The following is a 20,550-nucleotide window of genomic DNA, read 5'->3' as shown; positions in this document are numbered from 1 at the left end:
CAGGGTTATACTGGCTTGATAGAATGAATTAGGAAGTATACTTTGCTTTTCTGCATTCTAAAATAGTTTGTGTAGTACTGGTGTAAGCTCTTCTCTTAATGTTTAGTAGACCCCCCCCCCCCCCGCAGTGAAGCCATTAGGAACAGGAATTTGTTTTTTGTTGTTGTTGCTGTCATTTGGTGTTGAGTCAGTTCTGATTCATAGTGACCCTGTATACAGCAGAACAAAACACTGTCCTGTCTTGTGCCATGCTCAGAATTGTTGTTATGCTTGAGCATTGTTACAGCCATTGTGTCAATCCATCTTGTTGAGGATCTTCCTCTTTTTTTGCTGGCTCTTTTTCCAAGCATGATGTCATTCTCCAGGGACTGATACCTCTTGATAACATGTCCAAAGTATGTGAGACGTAACATATCCTTCCCCTAAGGAGCATTCTTGTTGTAACTTTTCCAAGACAGATTTATTCATTTTTTTGGCAGTCCGTGGTATATTCAGTATCCTTCACAACACCGTAATTTAAAAACATCAGTTCTTCTGTTTTCTTTATTCATTGTCCACATTTTGCATGCACATGAGGAGATTGAAAGCACCATTGCTTGAGCAAGGGGCACTTTAGTTTTTAATTTTTAAAGTGACACCTTTGCTTTTGAACACTGTTAAGAGGCTTTTTGTACCAGATTAGCGCAATTCAGTGCATCCTTTGATTTCTTCACTGCTGCTTCCTTGGATATTGATTGTGGATCCAAGTAAAATGAAATCCTTCACAACTTCAATCTTCTCTCTGTTTATGATGATGGTGCTTATTGGTCCTGTTGTGAGGAATTTTGTTTTCTTTATGTTGAGGTGTAATCCATACTGAAGGCTGTGGTCCTTGACCTTCATCAGTAAGTGCTTCAAGTCCTCTTTACTCTCAGCAAGCAAGGTTGTGTCATTTGCATAACGCAGGTTGTTAATGAGTCTTCCTCCAATCCTGATGCCCCGTTCTTCTTCATATAGTCTAGCTTCTCAGATTATTTGTTCAGCATACAGATTGAATAGGTATGCGGAAAGAATACAACCCTGACACACACCTTTCCTGACTTTAAACCGATCAGTATCCCCATGTTCTGTCCGAACAAATGCCTCTTGATCTATGTAAAGGCTCCTCATGAGCACAATTAAGTGTTCTGGAATTCCCATTCTTTCCAGTGTTATCCATAGTTTGTTATGATCCACACAGTCAAATGCCTTTGCACAGTCAATAAAACACAGGAAAACATCCTCCTGGTATTCTCTGCTTTCAGCCAGGATCCATCTGACACCAGCAATGATATCCCTGGTTCCACGTCCTCTTCTGAAACCGGCCTGAATTTCTGGCAGTTTCCTGTTGATATACCGCTGCTGTTACTTTTGAATGATCCTCAGCAGAATTTTACTGCATGTGCTATTAATGATACTGTTCGTTAATTTCTGCATTTTTTGGACCACCTTTCTTTTGAATGGGAGTAAATATGGATCTTTTCCAGTTGGTTGGCCAGGTAGCTCCCTTCCAAATTTTTTGGCGTAGGTAAGTGAGCACCTTTAGCACTGTATCTGTTCGTGGAAACATCTCAACTGGTATTCCATCAGTTCCTGGAGCCTTGTTTTTTGCCCTTGCCTTCAATGTAGTTTGGACTTCTACCTTCAGTACTATCAGTTCCTGATCATTTGTTACCTCCTGAAATGGTTGAACATTGACCAATTTTTTTCGGTGTGTGGACTTTGTGTTTTACTTATGTCTACTTTTGTTGCTTCCTGCATCGTTTAATATTTTCCTCATAGACTCCTTCAGTATTGCAGCTCAAGGCTTGAATTTTTTCTTCAGTTCCTTTAGCTTGAGAAATGCTGAGCATGGTCTTCCCTTTTGGTTTTTCCAGGTCTTTTCACATGTTATTATAATCCTTTGCTTTCTCTTCTTGAGCTGCCCTTTGAAATCTTATCTTTCGTTCTTTATCATTTCTTCCATTTGCTTTACCTACACTATGTTCAGGAGCAAGCTTCAGAGTCTTTTCTGACATCCATTTTCTTCTTTTCAATCCCTTCTTGCTTTCTTGATGTATGATGTCCTTCTACAACTTGCAGGTTTTCAGTCATTAATGTTCAATGTGTCAAACCTGTTCTTGAGATGGTCTGTAAATTCAGGTGGGAATACTCAAGGTCATAATTTTGATCTTATGGACTTGTTCTAATTTTCTTTAACTTCAGCTCAAACTTGAATATGACCAGTTGATGGTGTTTTCTGCAGTTGGCCCCTGACCTTGTTCTGACAAAGGATATTGAACTTTTGCATATTCTCTTTCATCAGATGTAGTCAAATTGATTCCCGGGTATTCCACCACATGTATAGTTGCAGTTTATGTTGTTGAAAAACGGTGTTTGCAATGAAGTCATTAGTCTTGAAAAATTCTATCATGTGATGACCAGCATTGGTTCTGTTACTAAGCCCATGTTTTCCAGATACTGATCCTTCTTCTTTGTCCCCAGCCAGTGATCATCAGTGCATCCTGATTGCATGTTCGATCATTTTCAGATTGCAGAAGTTGGGAAAAGTCTTCAGTTACTTCATCTTTGGCCTTAGTGATTGGTCCATAAATTTGAATAATAGTCATATTAATTGGTCTTCCTTGTAGGCATATGAATATTACCCTATCACTGACAGCGTGTACTTCAGGATCGATCTTGAAATGTTCTTTTTGATGAAGAATGAAACCCCATTCATCCAAGTTGTAGATATAGATACTACCGTCCTTCCACGGTAGACCATATGATTGATTGAAGGTGGCCAATACCAGTCCATTTCAGCTCACTATTGCCTAGGATAGCGATATTTATGCATTCCATTTAACTTTTGACGATCCTAGATTCATACTTTGTACATTCCAGGTTCTGATTATTAATGGACGTTTCCAGCTGTTTCTTTTCATTTTGAGTTGTGCCACATCAGCTGATGAAGGTCCTGAAAGCTGGACTCCATCCACGTTATGAACATCGGCTGTATTTTGAGGAGGCTGATGGTTCCCCAGTCTTATTTTGAGTGCCTTCCAGTGTGAGGGGCTCATCTTCTGGCACTATGTCATGTGATGTTCTGCTGGTATTCATAAGATTTTCACTGGCTAATTCTTTTCAAAAGCACACCAACAGGCAGTTCTTCGTAGTGTATCCTAGTCTGAAGCTCAGCTGAAATCTTTGCGCCATGAGTGACCCAGCCGGTATTTGAATACCAGTGACATAGTGTCCAGCAGCACAGCAACTTGCAAGCCCCAGCATTACAAGAAACTGACAGACACATGGGTGTATTTGAGAAGAGGTTGAAATGTGGTTTAAAAAAAAAAAAAACTCCCAACAACAAGGAAAATACTGCCTTTCTTGTTGGAGTTTTTTAACTACCTATGAGTTGGAATTGACTTGATGGCAGTGGGTTCGGTTGAATCTCTTCTGTTGTTACGGGTCTGTTCAGAATTTCAACCTCAGTTTGTGTTAGGTTAGGTAGGGAGTATGCTTTTAGAAATTTGCCCATTCCCTCAAGGTTTTCAGATTCGTTGGAGTATAGTTTTTCATAGTACTCTGTCACGATACTTTTTATTTCAGTTCAATCTATTGTAATGTCCTCCATTTCATTTCTTGTTTGGGTTATTTGCGTCCTCTCCAGTTTTTCTTTTGTCAGTTTGGCCATGTGTTTTCTGATTTTGTTGATCCTTTCAAAGAAACATCTTTAGGCTTTGTTGATTCTTTCTGTTCTTCTATTCCCTACTTCATTTATTTCTGCTCTAATCTTTATTAATTCCTTTCTTCTGGTGGCTGTGGAGCCCTGGTGGCATAGCAGCTTAAGTGCTGTGGCTGCTAACCAAAAAGACCAGCAGTTCAAATCCACCAGCCACTCCCTGGAAACCCTCTGAGGCAGTTCTACTCTGTTTTATAGGGCCACTATGAGTTGGAGTCAGCTAGGTGGCAGTGGGCTTGGTATTTGCTTTTGGTGGTTGTGAGCTGCTTTTGCTGTTCTCTGCTCAAGTTGCATAGCTAATGTTTTGATTTTGTTTCTTCTTTTCTGATGTGTGCGTCTGTTGCTTTAACTAGACTTCTGAGCACTGCCTTTGCTGTGTCCCAAAGGTTTTGATATGTGTTTTCCTTCTTGTTTGATTCTAGGAATTTTTTATTCCGTCTTTGATGTCTTCTAATACTCTGGTTTTTAAGGAGGGTGTTACTCAATTTTCATGTATTTGATTTTTTTTTTTTACCTTTCCTGTTAATAATTTCTGCTTTTATGGAATTTGTGATCACAGAAGATGCTTTGTGTTATCTTAATGTTTTGGATGTTGTTGAAGGTTGCTTTGTGGCTCAGATGTGCTTTCTTCTAGAGAACATTCTATGTTCTTTGGAAAAGAATGTATACTTTGCTGCTTACTGTTCCGTGAAGTGTTCTGTATATGTCTGCGAAGTTAAGTTTGTTGATTGTGGTGTGTAGATCTTCTGTGTCTTGTGGATTGTCCCTTTAATCATTATTTAATATCGTCCCATGTCTTTTATGATGGATTTTGTTTTAAAGTACATTTTATCTTAGTTTTGCCACTCCTACTCTTTTTTGGTTGCTGTTTGCTTGATGTGTTTTTTTCCATCCTTTGATTTTTAATAGGTTTATATCTTCATTTCTAAGGTGTGTATCTTGTAGACAGCATATATATGGGTCCTGTTTTTATTCTGTCAATCTCTGTCTCTTTATGGGTGCATTTAAGCCATTTACACTCAGTGATTATTGATAGGTGTGAACTCATTGCTGTCATTTTGTAGTGCTTTTTTTGTGGTGCTGATGTTTTCTTTGTTCTTTCACTGTCCTGTGCTGAATTTCTTTTGTTTGTGGAATTTTTTTTTCATTTCTTTCATTTTTGTACATGTTGTGTTTACTGAGACTTTTTCTTCTTAATTTTGAGTAGTAGTTCTGTTAACTTTCTTTGTTGCGTTGAAATTTACCTCTAACTTCCTAAGTTTAAAGCAGTTTTTTTTTTTTTTAAGTTAACATCATCTTGACTTCCTCTCCATTTTAAAGTTCTGTACCTAAGTGGTTTATTTCCTCTTTTATTTTTCTAATGTGGTTGTTAATTATAGGTTGAATTTTCTACTTCCCTGTTGTAAATCTTTTAATTTTGTTTTATTCTTCAGAGTTCATTACCCATGTTGGTATCTGGCTGATTCTGTCTTGACGAGATCATCATCCTGTCATATGCTGCTTAGGGTTCCAGGATTGATGTTTTATGTTTTTTACTTAGTTTTTTGGGTTTTTGCTGTAGAGGGATGGCATGGTGCTTTTCTTTATAGCACCATGTTGGCTGGAGTCTTCTTGAAGCTTTTGTATCTATTTTTTTCTTTTTCATTTTGTGAAATTTTATTGTGGCAAAATAGAACAGAGTTTGCCATTTTAGTGATTTTTATGTGATACTAAATTCACTGTGTATTAGAACTCCATTTCTCTTCATGGCTGAATGATATTCCATTGTGTTTTTAGTGCATTCTGTTTAATTATCACTAGGGTTGTTTCTACCTTCTGAGTTTAGTGAATGATGCTGCAGTGAACATTGGTATATAAGGATCCGTTTAAGTCCCTGTTCTGAAGTACCTTAAGAATATACCTGGATATGAAATTGCTGGGTACTGTACCATTTTGCATTCCTACCAGTACTCGATGAGATTTTGGTTTCTTAACATCGTGGCCAATTTACTTGTTTCCCTGATAATAAATGGGTGTGATGTGTCTCCTTGTGGTTTTGATATGCATTTTCCTAATGACTAAAGATGCTGCCATCCTTTCACGTGCTTATTAGTCACTATATATCTTCTTTGATGAAATGTGTATTTAAGTCTTTGCCCATTTTTTAACTAGGTTGTTTTCTTTATTGTTGAGTTGTAAGAGTTCTTTATACACTGTAGTTACGTGGTTTCCAAAAATTTTCTTCCAGTCTATAGGTTTTCTCTGTATTAAATATCAACAACATTTAATCTGTCTGTTTTATCTTTTTTTCATTTTGGTTTTGATATATCAAATTGAAGAACCCACTGTAAAAACAAGGTTTTGAGGTTTTATTCCTAGATCTTCTTCTGAAGCTTTTAATTTTTATATTTAGGCCATTGATTCATTTTGATTAATTTTCATATGTGGTGTGACGTATGGGTGCAGTTTTATTCTTTTACATAGGAATATTCAGTTGTCTCAGCACAGCCTGTTGAAGAGACTTTTCTCCATTGAATGAACTTGTTCATTTGTAGCATTATAGTACATTTTGAAATCAGGAAGTTGTGAGTCCTCCTACTTTGTTTTTCTTTTTAAGGTTTTGCATGTGTATTTATAATATATGTCAATGAGGAATTTCCTTTTTTTGTGTGCTATTTTTAATCTGGTCTTGGTAACAGGATGGCTCAGTGCTTAAGCACTTGGCTACTAACCAAAAGGTCTGCCACTCAAACCTACCAGTCACTCCATGGGAGGAAGAGTCGCAGTATTCTGTAAAGATTATAGCCTTGGAAAGCCTGTGGGCAGTTTTACTCTGCCCTGTAGGGTCAGTGTGAGTCAGAATTGACTTTATGGCAATGGGTTTTGGTAACAGGGGTATACTGGCCTCATACAATAAATTAGGAAGTAGTCCCTCTTATTTTTTGAAAGAGTTTGCCAAAGATTTTTATTCATATTTGGTGGTGGTCATTAATGAAGCTATCTGGTCCCAGTCTTTTCTTTGTTGAGAGGTTTTTTTTTTTTTATTACCGATTTCATCCTTTTGCTTGTAGGTATACTGAGATTTGGTTGTTCTTCTCGAACCATTTTGGGTTAATTTATCTGTTCCTAAGAATTTGTCCATTTCATCTAGATTGTCTTATTAGTTGGTGTTAAGATTTTTCATATTATTCTCATGTAATCCTTTTATTCCTATTAAATTTGTAATAATGTTCTTACATTTAGTTCTGATTTTAATTATTTGCATCTTCTTTTATTTTTTATTAATGTAGCTAAAGTTTTTTGAAAAATAACTTTGCTTTTTTGAGTCTGAACTTTTTTTGCTTTTCATTTATTTCTGCTCTAATCTTTGTTACATCCTTTTTTCTGCTAGCTTTCAGTTTAACTTGCTCTTTTTTTTTTTTTTTTAGTTCCTCAAGGTGTGAAGCTAGGTTATTGACATAAGATTTTTGTGTTTTTTTTTTTTTAAGTATGCTTTCACAGTTGTAAATCTCCTTCATGCATCCCATCAAATTTGTTATGTTGTATTTTCTTTATTGATCTCCTTGTATTTTCTAATTTCTTTTGTCATCTTTTCTTTGACTCTTTAGTTGTTCAGGATTGTTACGTTTAATTTCCATATATTTGTGGATTTTCCTGTGTTTTTTCTGAAGGTTTCCAGTATTATTCCATTATGGTCAGAGAAGAGACTTTGATTTCAGTCTTTTTAGGTTTGTTGAGATTTGACCTGTGGCCTAGCATAAGCTTCATTTTAGAGAATAATCCATGTGCACTTTAGAAGAATGTATATTCTTCTATTCACAGGTCAAGTGTTCTGTATTAGGTCTAATTGATTCATAGTGTAGTTCATATCCTCTAGTTGCTTGTTTTTCTCCTGCCTAGATGCTCTGTTATTGAAAGTGATGTATTGAACTCTCCCAGCTTTTATTGTTGAATTGTCTAGTTCTCCATTCAGCTCAGTCTGTGTTTGTTTCAGTTTACCAGAGATATATGGGTTTAAGTGTCAGTTCTGTTCCATTGGTCTATATGTCTGTTTTTATACACATACAATGCTGTTTTGATTACTGTAGCTTTAATAGTATGTCTTAAAATCAGGAAATGTGAGTTCTCTGACTTTGGTCTTCTTTTTCAGATTGCTTTGGCTCTTAGGGTCCTCTTGCACATCCATATGTATTTTGAGGATTGCCTTTCTCGTTTCTGCAAAAAAGATTGTTGGAATTTTGATAGCAACTGCATTGAATCTTTAGATCGTTTTTGGCAGTATTGACATCTGAACAATATTCTCCCACTCAGTGGACATGGGATGTCTTTGCATTTATTTAGGTCATCTTTATTTTTTTTCAGCAATGTTGTATACTTTTCAATGAACAAGTCCTTCGTATTCATCATTTTGCATTCTTAAGTATCTCATTCTATCAGATGCTATTGTAATAGGGTTTTTTTTCTTAATATTCTTTTCTAAGCATTCATTGTTGATATGTAGAATCACAACTGTTTTGTGTGAATCTTGTACGTTGATTTGCTGAATTTAGATATTAGTTAAATAACTTTCTTGTGGACCCTGTAGAATTTTGTATGTATAGCTTGTCATGTGTAATAAGACGTTCTTTTACGTTTTCATTAACGATTTGGATACCTTCCTTCCCTGCTCTTCCTTCCTGTCTTTCCTTCTTTCTTCTTCCCTCCCACCCTCCCTACCTTCCTCTCTGTTTTTTTAATAATTTTTATTGTGGTTTAAGTGAAAGTTTACAAATCAAGTCAGTCTCTCACACAAAAACCTATATACACCTTGCTACATAGCCCGAGCTACTCTCCCCCTAATGAGACAGCCCGCTCTCTCTCTCCACTTTCTCTTTTCGTGTCCATTTTGCCAGCTTCTAACCCCCTTATGTCCCTTCCAGGCAGGAGATGCCAACATAGTCTTAAGTGTCCACCTGATCCAAGAAGCTCACTACTCACCAGCATCCCTCTGCAACCTATTGTCCAGTCCAATCCATTTCCGAAGAGTTGGCTTTGGATATGGTTCCTGTCCTGGGCCAACAGAAGGTCTGGGGGCCATGACACCGGGGTCCTTCCATTAAGTCTGGTCTTATGAGAATTTGGGGTCTGCATCCCACTGCTCTCCTGCTCCCTCAGGGGTTCTCTGTTGTGTTCCCTGTCAGGGCAGTCATTGGTTGTAGCCGGGCACCATCTAGTTCTTCTGGTCTCAGGATGATGTAGTCTCTGGTTCACGTGGCCCTTTGTGTCTCTTGGGCTCTTAATTGCCGTGTGTCCTTGGTGTTCTTCATTCTCCTTTGATCCAGCTGGGTCGAGACCAATTGATGCATCTTAGATGGCTGCTTGCTAGCATTTAAGACCCTCTTTTTTTCTATTTAGCTGTCTAACTATTATGGCTAGAACTTTTAGTACAGTATTGAATAGCACTGGTGAGAGCTGGCATCCTTGTTTTGTTCCTGACTTTTTCCTGATCTTCACCATTGAATATAATAATAGCTGTGGGTTTTCCATAAGTGGCCTTCATTAGATGGAGAAATTTCCTTTCAGCTTCTAGTTCATTAGGTGTTTTTATCCTGAAGAGTTGTTGAATTTTGTCACGTTTTTTCTTTGTTGATTGAGACGTTCATGTGGTTGCTTTTCTTCATTTCTCTTGTGTTCAACTAACTTTTTATTCAAGAGATAAATCCCATTTGGTTGTGGTATATAATCTTCTAATATTGTAGTAGCTAAGGTTGTGTGCAAACTTGGCTGGGCTGTAATTTTCAGTTGTTTGACAGCCGTATAAGGATGTAATCACTTCTATGATGCAATGTGACATAATGGGATCCCCTCCATGATGGAATCTGCTGTGACTAGCCAGTCAGTTGAAAGGGAGTTTCTTGGAGGTGTGGCCTGCATCCAGTGTAGGTAGACTTTCTGGCAAAGCTTGCTGGCTTTTGCCGTGCTCTGAGTCCTGTGTTTGGCTCACTAGCGCCTGACCATCCAGTTCTTGGGCCTGGGGCCAACAGCCTGCCATCTTCCTGCTGATCTTGGATTCGTTAGCCTTCGCGGCCACAAATCAGTACCCTCCCATGTGACCTGTGGATCTTGGGTTTGTCAGCCCCTGCAGCTGTGTAAGTTACGAGAAGCCTTCAGCTTGGGGTCTGACTCACAGACTTGGGACTTGCCAGCCTCTGCAGCTGCATGTGGCATTTCCTAGAGATAAATTTCTGTCTATATAGATGTATATTATATATATGTACACATGCCTCACTGGTTTTGCCTCTTTAGAGAATCCAGCTTAAGACATTTATGCTGATGATTCAGTGTGCTAGCTCTTTGTTGAATTTTTTTTGATCTGTATTTATATGGAATATTGGCCTGTGTGGATCATAACAAATTATGATAGCATTGAGGAGAATGGCAATTCTGGGACACTTAATTGTGTTCCTGAGAAACCTGTCCATACATCAAGAGGCGGTCGTTCAAACAGGACAAGGGGATACGGAGTGGTTTAAAATCAGGAAGGGTATGTGTTCAGAGTTGTATCCCTTCACCATACCTGTTCAGTCTGTATGCTGAGCAAATAATCAAAGAAACTGGACTGTGTGAGGAAAAATGGGGCATCAGGATTTGAGGAAGACTCATTAACAACCTGCATTATGCAGATGACACAATCTTGCTCAAAGTGAAGAAGACTTGAAGCACTTACTGATGAAGATCGAAGACCACAGCCTTCTTACATCTCAACATAAAGAAAACAAAATCCCCGCAACTGGACCAATAAATAACATCATGATAAATGAAAAAAAAACTGAAGAAGTTAAAATTTTTGTTTTACTTCCATCCACGGTCAACCCCATGGAAGCAGCAGTCAAGAAATCAAAAGATGTACTGCACTGGGGAAATCTGTTGCAAAAGACCTCTGTTGAAAAGCAAAGATGTCACTTTGAGGACTAAGGTGCACCTGACCCAAGCCGTGATGTTTTTAATTGGCTCCTGTGCATGTGAAAGCCAGATGATGAATGAAGAAGACTGAAGAAGAATTGATGCCTTTGAATAGTGGTTTTGGAGAAGAATATTGAATATTCTGTGGACTGCCAAAAGAACCAACAAATCTGTCTTGGAAGAAGTACAAGCATGCTCGTTAGAAGCAAGGATGGTGAGACTATGTCTCACATACTTTGGATATGTTGTCAGGAGGGATCAGTCCCTGGTGAAGGACATAATGGTTGGTAAAGTTAATGGTCAGTGAAAAAGAGGAATACCTGCAGTGAGATGGATTGACACAGTGGCTGCAACAATGTTTGCATAACAGTGATTGTGAGGCTTAAGCATAAAAACAATTGTGAGGATGTCCTAGGACTGAGCAGTGTTTCATTTTGCTGTACATAAGGTTGCTGTGAGTTGGAACCGACTGGCTAGCAGCCAAGTACAATGACACAGGCCTGTAATTATCTTTTCTTCGTCTGGCTTTGGTATCATTAGCCTTGTAGAATGAGTTAGTTTTGTTCTCTTTTCTGTTATTTGGAAGATTTTAAGAAAGATTTGTGTCAGCTCTTCTTAAAATGTTTAATAGAAATCCCCAATGAATGCATCACAGGATTTTTCTTTGCTGGGAACTTTTTAATTACTGTATCACCTCAGTTGTTATGCATCTGTGGAATTTTTGTACTTTTACTAGAGTCAGTTTAGGTAGTTGATGGTTTTCTAGAAGTTTATCCTGGAAATTTTTTGACTTCCTGTTGTTCATATTCTCCAATAATCATTTTTACTTTTATAGGGTTGACATAATCTCTCCACTTTCATTTTTGATTTTAGTTCTTTGCATCTTCTCCTTTTTTTTCTTGTTAGTCTAGCTCAAGCCTTGTCAATTTTCTTTCTTTTCAAAGATACAATCATTGATCTCTCTGTTATTTTTGAATATACTATTTTGTTTAGCCATACTTTGAATTTCGTTTTTTCTGGTAAATCTGGGCTTAATTCTTCATTTTCTAGTTCCTTAAGTTGTAAAGTTAGGTTATCAATTAGAGATCTTACTTTTTTAATGTAGGTGCTTATTGCTGTAAACACCCATCTGAGTTCTGCCTTCTTGACATTCCATAAGTTTTGGTATATTATGCTTTCATTTTTATTCATTATTAAGAATTTTCTGATTTCCCTCTTGATTTCTTCTTAGACCCATTGCGTACTTAAAAGTGTGTTAGTTTCTGTGTACTTGTGTAATTACCAGTTTTCTGTTACTGATTTTCAGTTTCATTTCTTTGTGTTCTGAGAATGTAAGGTATACAATTTCAATTTTTAAAGATCTGGTAAGTTTATTTTGTGACCTAGCATATTGTCTATCTTGGAGAATTATCTGTGTGTACTGGAGAAAGTGTGTGTCCTGATGTTGCATAGCATGTTCTTTATTTGTCTATTAGGTTGCTTTAGTGCTTAAGCACGGCACCATCAGGGCTCCGTTTGCCTTATAATGCTGTTTAAATCTTTTTTTTTTTTTTTTAAACTGATTTTCTTTCTAGGAATCTGTCTGGTATTGAAAGTGGTACACTGATATCTTCAACTATATAGAACTATCTAGTTTTCCTGTCATTGTTTCGTTTGATCACATATTTGTATATTTTGGGACTCTGATCTTAGATGCATATACTTTTTTATTTTTAATAACTTTTATTGCACTTAAACTGAAAGTTTACAAATCAACTTAGCCTCTCACATAAAAATGTATATACAACTTACTACATAGTGCCAATTACTCTCCCCTCTATGAGACAGCCCGCTTCCGCCTTCGACTCTCTGTTTTCGTGTCCATTTTGCCAGCTTCTAAGCCCCTCTACTATTTCATCTCCCCTCCAGACATGAGATGCCAACATAGTCTAAGGTGTCCACCTGATCCAAGTAACTCACTCCTCATCATCATCCCTCTCCAACCCATTGTCCAGTACAATCCATGTCTGACGAGTTGGCATCGGGAATGGTTCCTGTCCTGGGCCAACAGAACGTTTGGGGACCATGATCACCAGGGTCCTTCTAGACTCAGTCAGACCGTTAAATCTGGTCTTTTTTTGAGAATTTGCGGTCTGCGTGCCACTGTTTTCCTGCTCCCTCAGGAGTTCTCTGTTGTGTTCTATGTCAGGGCAGTAATCGGTTGTGGCCTGGCACCATCTAATTCTTCTGGTCGCAGGCTGATGTGGTCTCTAGTTCATGTAGCCCTTTCTGTCTCTTATGCTCGTAATTACCTTGTAACCTTGGTGTTCTTCATTCTCCTTTAATTCAGGTGGGTTGAGACTCATTGATGCATCTTAGATGGCTGCTTCTACCATTTAAGACACCAGACACCACTCTTCAAAGTGGGATGCAGAATGTTTTGTTAATAGATTTTATTATGCCAGTTGACTTAGGTGTCCCCTGAAACCATGGTCCCCAAACCCCTGCCCTTTCTTTGCTGACCTTTGAAGGATTCAGTTTATTCAGGAAACTTCTTTACTTTTAGTTTAGTCCAGTTGTGCTGACCTCACCTGTATTGAGTATTGTCCTTCCCTTCACCTAAAGCACTTCTTATCTAATAGTAAATACCTCTCTCCTACCCTCCCAACTTACCCCCTCTCTTAACCGCAGTAGTTCAAACTGAGAAGAATGCGTTCTTCTCAGTTTGAACTATTTCTCAAGACCTTATAATTGTGCTCTTATACAATATTTGTCCTTTTGCAGCTGACTAATTTCACTCAGCATAATGCCTTCCAGGTTCCTCCATGTTATGAAATGTTTCACAGATTCCTCACTGTTCTTTATCGACGCGTAGTATTCCATTGTGTGAATATAACATAATTTATTTATCCATTCATCCATTAATGGGCACCTTGGTTGCTTCCATCTTTTTGCTCTTGTAAAGAGTGCTGCATTGAACATGGATGTGCATATTTCTGTTCATGTAAAGGCTCTTATTTCTCTAGGATATATTCTGAGGAGTGGGATTGCTGGATCATATGGTAGTTCTATTTCTAGCTTCTTAAGGAAACACCAAATCGATTTCCAAAGTGGTTGTACCATTTTACATTCCCAACAGCAAGGTATAAGTGTTCCAATCTGTCCACAGCCTCTCTAACGTTTACTATTTTGTGTTTTTTGGATTAATGTTTGAGGGAGATGAAAGGGAGATGAAATCTTATTGTGGTTTTGATTTGCATTTCTCTAATGGCTAATGATCGAGAGCATTTCCTCATGTATTGTTAGCTGCCTGAATGTCTTTTTTTGGCGAAGCGTCTGTTCATATCCTTTGCCCATTTTTTAATTGGGTTGTTTGTCTTTTTGTGGTTGAGTTTTAGCAGAATCATGTAGATTTTAGAGGTCAGGCACTGGCCAGAGATGTCGTAGCCGAAAATATTTTCTCAGTCTGTATGTGGTCTTTTTACTCTTTTGGTGAACTCTTTAGAGAAGCATAGGTGTTTGATTTTTAGGAGCTCCCAGTTATCTGGTTTCTCTTCGGCCTTTTTAGTAATGTTTCATATTCTGTTTATGCCTTGTATTAGGGCTTCTAAAGTTGTCCCTGTTTTTTCTTCCATGATCTTTATCATTTTAGACTTTATGTTTAGATCTTTGATCCATTTGGAGTTAGTTTTTGTGCGTGGTGTGAGGTATGGGTCCTGTTTAATTTTTTTGCAAATGGATATCCAGTTACGCCAGCCCCATTTGTTAAAAAGACTATCTTTTCCCCAATTAACTGACACTGGGCTTTTGTCAAATATCAGTTGCTCATATATGGATGGATTTAAATCTGGGTTCTCAATTCTGTTCCATTGGTCTATGTGCCTGTTGTTGTACCATTACCAGGCTGTTTTGACTACTGTGGCTGTATAATAGGTTCTAAAATCAGGTAGAGTGAGGCCTCCCACTTTCTTCTTCTTTTTCAGTAATGCTTTACTTATCTGAGGCTTCTTTCCCTTCCATATGAAGTTGGTGATTTGTTTCTCCATCACATTAAAAAATGACATTGGAATTTGGATCGGAAGTGCATTGTATGTATAGATGGCTTTTGGTAGAATAGAAATTTTTACTATGTTAAGTCTTCCTATCCATGAGCAAAGTATGTTTTTCCACTTAAGTAGGTCCTTTTTAGTTTCTTGCAGTAGTACTTTGTAGTTTTCTTTGTATAGGTCTTTTACATCTTTGGTAAGATTTATTCCTAAGTATTTTATCTTCTTGGTGGCTACTGTGAATGGTATTGATTTGGTGATGTCCTTTCGATGTTCTTTTTGTTGATGTAGAGGAATCCAACTGATTTTTTTATGTTTATCTTATAATCTGATACTCTGCTAAACTCTTCTATTAGTTTCAGTAGTTTTCTGGAGGATTCCTTAGGGTTTTCTGTGTATAATATCATGTCATCTGCAAATAGAGATAATTTGACTTCTTCCTTGTCAATCTTTATTTCTTTGTCTAGCCCAATTGCTCTGCCTAGGACTTGCAGCATAGCGTTGAATAAGAGCAGTGATAAAGGGCATCCTTGTCTGGTTCCCATTCTCAAGGGAAATGCTTTCAGGCTCTCTCCATTTAGGATGATGTTGGCTATTGGCTTTGTATAAATGCCCTTTATTATGTTGAGGAATTCTCCTTCTATTCCTGTTTTGCTGAGAGTTATTATCATGAATGAGTGTTGGACTTTGTCAAATGCCTTTTCTGCATCCATTGATAAGATGATGTGTCTTTTTGTCTTTTGTTTTATTTATGTGGTAGATTACATTAATTGTTTTTCTAATATTGAACCTTGCATAGCTAGTATAAATCCCACGTGGTCATGGTAGATTATTTTTTTGAAATGTTGTTGAACTCTATTGGCTAGAATTTTGTTGAGGATTTTCGCATCTGTGTTCCTGAGGGATATAGGTCTGTAATTTCGTTTTTTTGTGCTGTCTTCAGCTGGTTTTGATATCAGGGTTATGCTGGCTTCATAGAGTGAGTTTGGTAGTAGTCCTTCCTTTTCTATGCTCTGTGAAATACCTTTAGTATTTGTGGTGTTAAGTCTTTGAAAGTTTGGTAGAACTCTGCAGTCAAGCCATCCAGGTCAGGGCTTTTTTTTGTTGGGAGTTTTTTGATTACCTTTTCAATCTCTTTTTTTGTTATGTTTGTTTAGTTCTACTTCTGTTTGTGTTAGTTTAGGTAAGGTAATGTGTTTCTAGGAATTCATCCATATCTTCTAGGTTTTCAAATTTGCTAGAGTACAGTTTTTCATAGTAATGTGATTCTTTTAATTTCAGTTGGGTCTGTTGTGATACGGCCTATCTCATTTCTTATTCAGGTTATTTGTTTCCTGTATTTCTCTAGTCAGTCTGGCCAGTGGTTTATCAATTTTGTTAATTTTTTCAAGGAATCAGCTTTTGGCTTATGTTAATTCTTTCAGTTGTTTTTCTGTTCTCTAATTCATTTAATTCTGCTCTGATTTTTATTATTTGTTTTCTTCTGGTACCTAACGGATTCTTTCGTTGCTCTTTTTATCTGTTCAAGTTGTAGGGACAGTTCTCTGATTTTGGCTCTTTCTTCTTTATGTATGTGTGCATTTATTGATATAAATTGGCCTCTGAGCACTGCTTTCGCTGTGTCCCAAAGGTTTTGATATGAAATGTTTTCAGTCTCATTGCATTCTATGAATTTCTTTATTCCCTCCTTAATGTCTTCTATAACCCCGTCTTTTTTGAACAAGGTATTCTTCAGTTTCCAAGTGTTTGATTTCTTATTCCGTTATTGATTTCTACTTTTATGGCCTTATGGTCTGAGAAGATGCTTTGTAATATTTCGATGTTTTGGATTCTGCAAAGGTTTGTTTTATGGCGTAATGTGTGATGTACTGTAGAGAATGTTCCACGTGCACTAGAAGAAAAAAATTATACTTTGCAGCTCTTGGGTGGAGTGTTCTATATAAGTCTGTGAGGTCATGTTGGTTGATTATGGCAATTATATCTACTGTGTCTCTATTGAGCTTCTTAGTGGATGTCCTATCCTTCACCAAAAGTGGTGTGTTGAAGTCTCCTACTATAACTGTGGAGGTGTCTATCTCACTTTTCAGTTCCGTTAAAGTTTGTTTTGTATATCTTCCAGCCCTGTCATTGGATGCATAAATATTTCATGTGGTTATATCTTCTTGGTGTATTGTCCTTTTAATCATTATATAGTGTCCTTCTTTATCCTTTGTGGTGGATTTAACTTTAAAGTCTGTTTCGTCAGAAATTAATATTGCCACTCCTGCTCTTTGATTGTTGTTTGCTGGATATATTTTTTTCCATCCTTCGAGTGTTAGTTTGTTTGTGTCTCTAAGTCTAAGGTGTGTCTCTTGTAGGCAGCATATAGACGGATCGTGTTTTTTTGTCCAATCTGCAACTCTCTATCTCTTTATTGGTGCATTTAGGCCATTTATATTCAGCGTAATTATAGATAAGTATGAGTTTAGTGCTGTTATTTTGATGCCTTTTTTGTGTGTGTTGTTGACAGTTTCATTTTTCTACTTGATTTTTTTTTGCTGAGCAGTTTTTCTTTGTAAATTGTGTTCCTCATTTTCATAGTAGTTGAATTTATTTTTGCTGAGTTGTTACATTTATCTTGGTTTTTAACTTGAAGTATGAAATTATTAGACCTCTTTGTGGTTACCTTAATATTTACCCCTATTTTTCTAAGTAAAACCTAACTTGTATCGTCCTGTGTTGCCTTGTTTTCCTCTCCATGTGGAAGATCTGTGCCTCTGTACCTCTGTATTTAGTCCCTCTTTTTGATTATTGTGATCTTTTACATAATGACTTCAGTGATTCCCTGTTTTGAGCATTTTTTCTTTTTTAAATTAATCTTATCTTGTTTTTGTGATTTCCCTATTTGAGTTGACATCAGGATGTCCAGTTCTGTGACTGTTGTGTTCGTATCTGGTATTATTGATTTTCTGACCAATTTCCTTACAATTTCTTGTAGCTTTGGTTTGGTTTTTGCAAATTCTCTAAGCTTGCGTTTATCTGTAAATGCCTTAATTTTACCTTCATATTTGAGAGAGAGTTTTGCTGGATATATGATTCTTGGCTGGCAGGTTTTCTCCTTCAGTGCTCTATTTATGTCATCCCATTGCCTTCTTGCCTGCATGGTTTCTGCTGAGTAGTCTGGCTTATTCTTATTGATTCTCCGGAGACTTTTCTTTTATCCCTGGCTGCTTTAAAATTTTCTGTTTATCTTTGGTTTTGGCAAGTTTGATGATAATATGTCTTGGTGATTTTCTTTTTGGATCAATCTTATATGGGGTTTGATGAGCATCCTGGATAGATATCCTTTGTCTTTCATGATGCCAGGGAAGTTTTCTGCCAACAGATCTTCAGCTACTCTCTCTGTGTTTTCTATTACCCCTCCCTGTTCTGGAACTCCAATCACACGCAAGTTATTCTTCTTGATAGAGTCCTACATGATTCTTAGGGTTTCTTCATTTTTTAAAATTCTTTTATCTGATTTTTCTTCAACTATATTGGTGTTAATTGCCTTATCCTCCAACTCCCCCACTCTGCATTCCAGTTCCTCAATTCTGCTCCTCTGACTTCCTGTTGAGTTGTCTAATTCTGTGATTTTATTGTTAATCTTTTGGATTTCTGAATGCTGTCCCTCTATGGATTCTTGCAGCTTATTAAATTTTTCCACTATGTTCTTGAATAATCTTTTTGATTTCTTGAACTGCTTTATCAGTGTGTTCCTTGGCTTTTTCCATAGATTGCCTTGTTTCATTTCTGAGGTCATCTCTGGTGTCTTGAAGTATTCTGTATATTAGTTTTTTACGTTCTACATCTTCCAATTCCAGGAATGTTTCTTCATTTGGGAAAGATTTTGATTCTTTGATTTGGGGGTTTATAGAAGCAATCATGGTCTCCTCTATGTGATTTGATATCAACTGCTGTCTCCGAGCCATCTATACAATATTATGATTTCATTTATATTTGCTCGCTGAGTCTTACCTTCTTGTTTTGTTTTGTTTCAGTATACCAGATGGGCTACAAGATTGTGCTATCTTGATTGTTTGGTGCATACTCTTTTAATTGTATCTTCTTGATGGTATTCACTTTCTTATTTTTAAATAATGCCTTTCTTTATGTCTTGACAGATTTGACTTAAGTTTGTTTGTCTGGTATTACTGTACCTATCCCAGCTTTCTTTTGATTATCATTTGCAGGGAATATATTTCCCCATCCTTTTAGTTTCAACCTCCTTGTGTCTTTGAGTCTAAAATGCGTCACTTATACACAGTGTGTCTTATAGGGTCACCATGAGTCGGAATTGACTTGATAGCAGTGGCTTTGGTTTGGTTTTTTTTATAAGCAGTGTATAGATAAATCATTTTTTCTTTTTAGTGTGCTCTGTCAGTCTTGGCTTCTAGATTGAAGAGTTTTTTTTCTGTTTACAGTTGTAGTTACATACAAGGAAGGCTTTACTTCTGTCATGTCTGTTATTTGTATATCTTATTCCTTTTTGATTCCTTGTTTCCTTTAGTATGATCCTCTTGTATGTTTATATGACATAGCTTCCCTTTTGTGTATATTTTTAAAATATTCTTTCAATGAGTACCATGAGGATTAATATTTAACATCCTGAATTTAGAAGAGCCTCCTTTAAATTGATAACTAATGTGATTTCAGTAACATACAAAAACTCTCTTGTTATACTCCTCCTCCTTCATGTTCTTTTTTTTTTTTAAATCACAAATTGTATCATTATACATTAATGATTCCAGGAATGTTTCTTCCTTTGGGAAAGATTTTGAATCTTTGATTTGGGGGTTTTTAGAAGCAATCACGGTCTGCTTCTTTGTTTGATTTGATAATGACTGCTGTCTCCGAGCCATCTATAAGATATTATGATTTATTTTATATTTGCTCACAGAGTCTTATCTTCTTGTTTTGTTTTGTTTCAATATACCCACATGGTATCCAGTGACTTGAATTTATGCTTATTTTTTGTGCATTTGTTTTAAATCATGCATGATATAAGAAGTAGAGTTACAAACCAAGGATATTTTGAAACTATTGGGAATATATTTTTATATATACCTTTTGAGTTACTATCTAGTTTTCAATCTATAGTATTTCCTTTATGCTTTCTTTTAGGGCAGGTGTAGTCTGACAAACTTCCTCAGCTCTGTTTATCTTAAAATGTCTTAATTTTACCCCATTGTCAAAAGACAGTTTTGCCAGTTACAGTACTCTTGGTTAGCATTAGCACTTTAAATTTGTCATTTCATTCCCATTTAGCTTTAGTTACATTTCTTTTCTCTTTCTCTGTATGTCCTCCTTTGGGATTCCTGTGATATTGTATGTTCCCTTACAGTGTATTAACTTTTCTTCATTAGTTTTTCATATGTGATTTCCTCCAGGAAGTTTTTATTTCAATTATTGTTGTTTTCAGTTCCAGTCCTTTAGTCTGGTTCATTTTTATAGTGTCTTTTTTTTATTTTTTAATTGGTATTGTTGTTTCATTCATGCATCGTTTTCGTATTTCCTCTAGTTTATTGTTCATGTTTTCCTTTAATTTTTTGAGCATGTTTAATACATTTGTCTCAAAGACTTGTAGTTTGTCATAATGAAGTTGATGGCAGTGTTTTTTTAATATATAGCCTATAGTAAGATACAAAAGCAAAATTTCAAAAACAAAATTTTTTTTCCTGAAAGAATTTCAATTAAAATGTTTTTCATAGCTGTAAACATAATACCTGTAATGATGCTTGGTAGGTTTTTTGTTGTATCACTGTTATTCTTGAAATGTTTTACTGGTCAACATTTTATTGCTCATAAAAATTTTATTGTAGTCTCAGTAAGGTTGCTATATTGTCT

At 36.6% G+C, this 20,550-nt stretch overlaps 1 protein-coding gene across 1 annotated transcript in view; it reads left to right on the top strand.

Annotated features, from left to right (window-relative positions):
- Nucleotides 1-20,550, top strand: part of LOC135229024 (gamma-taxilin-like) — a 90,975-nt gene that overhangs the window by 29,827 nt on the left and 40,598 nt on the right. The gene's annotated exons all lie outside the window — the stretch shown is intronic.

The sequence above is a fragment of the Loxodonta africana genome, chromosome Y (genome assembly GCF_030014295.1).
Source record: "Loxodonta africana isolate mLoxAfr1 chromosome Y, mLoxAfr1.hap2, whole genome shotgun sequence".
Taxonomy (NCBI): Eukaryota; Metazoa; Chordata; class Mammalia; order Proboscidea; family Elephantidae; genus Loxodonta; species Loxodonta africana.
Note: the sequence above shows the minus strand (reverse complement) of the source record. Positions and strands in the feature narration are given on the sequence as shown.